Here is a 1,528-nt window from a genome sequence, read left to right as displayed (position 1 = left end):
CACCATGATCAAGTCAGCTTTATCCCAGAGATGCAGGGAGCGTTCAATATACATAAGTCAATAAATGTGATAAATCATATAAATGGGCTCAAAGACAAGAACCACATGGTCATCTCAATAGATGCAGAGAAGGCCTTTGACAAAATTCAACATGCATTTATGTTCAAAGACCTAGAGGGAATTAGACTGGAGGGAACATACCACAACATAATTCAAGCAATATATAACAAACCCACAAAGCTGTCCACTATCCCCACTTCTCTTTAACATAGTACTTGAAACTCTTGCAAGAGCAATAAGACAAGAGAAGGAAATTAAAGGAGTAATAATTGGAAAAGAAGAGATAAAATTATCCCTTTTTTGCAGATGATATGCTATTATATCTAAGAGATGCCAAAACTCCTAGAGATTATTAACACGTTCAGTAAAGTGGCAGGTTACAAAATTAACCTACAAAAGTCTATAGCCTTTCTATATACCAATAACAAGAAATCAGAGAAAGAGCACATGGAAAAACTCCACAATAGCTGCAATGCAAAAAAAAAAAAAAAAAAAAAAAAAATCTAAAAAAAAACCAGCTTTTAACTCTTTAAAGAAAGAAATTGAGGAAGATATCAGAAGATGGAAGGACCTCCCATGCTCATGGATTGGAAGGATGAATATTATGAAAATGACCATCGTACCAAGAGTCATATATAGATTCAATGCAATGCCAATCAAAATCCCCATGACATTTTTCACAGAATTGGAAAAATCTATCCTAAGATTCATATTGAAGCACAAGAGACCCCGGATAGCCAAAACAACCCTGAGAACTAAGAGCAATGCTGGGGGGATTACTATACCAGATTTTAAGCTCTATTACAGAGCTATAGTCATAAAAACAATATGGTACTGGCATAAAAATAGACCCATAGACCAATGGAACAAAATTGAAAACCCAAATATGAATAAATGCAATTTCAGCCATGTGATATTTGATAAAGGGGCCAAGAACATTAACTGGAGGAAAGACAGCATGTTCAGCAAATGGTGCTGGCAAAACTAGATCTCCACTTGTAGAAGAGTGAAACTAAACCGCTATCTTTCACCTTGCACAAAAGTCAATTCCAAATGGCTCAAAGACCTCAATGTAAAGCCTGAAACTCTGAAACTTAGAAGAAAACATTGGGAAAAACCTACAAGATATAGGCATAAGAAAGGATTTTCTAAAGAGGAAATCAATTGCTCAGGAAACAAGGGCAAGAATTTAACAAATGGGACCTCATTAAACTAAAAAGCTTCTGTACATCAAAGGAGACAACCAAGGAAGCAAATAGAAAACCCACAGAATGGGAGAAAATCTTCACTAGCGACACATCTGACAGAGGTTTAAAAACCAGAGTTTATAACGAACTCAAAACACAGAGAATCAAGACCAGAAGCAACCCAATTAAAAGATGGGCTAAGGAGCTGAACAGAGAGTTCTCAAAAGAAGAAGATGGCTATGAAGCATCTTAAAAGATGTTCAACATCACTAATAATTAGG

Source organism: Nannospalax galili, unplaced genomic scaffold (genome assembly GCF_000622305.1).
Source record: "Nannospalax galili isolate Female #2095 unplaced genomic scaffold, S.galili_v1.0 scaffold100, whole genome shotgun sequence".
In the NCBI taxonomy this organism is placed as follows: domain Eukaryota; kingdom Metazoa; phylum Chordata; class Mammalia; order Rodentia; family Spalacidae; genus Nannospalax; species Nannospalax galili.
Note: the sequence above shows the minus strand (reverse complement) of the source record.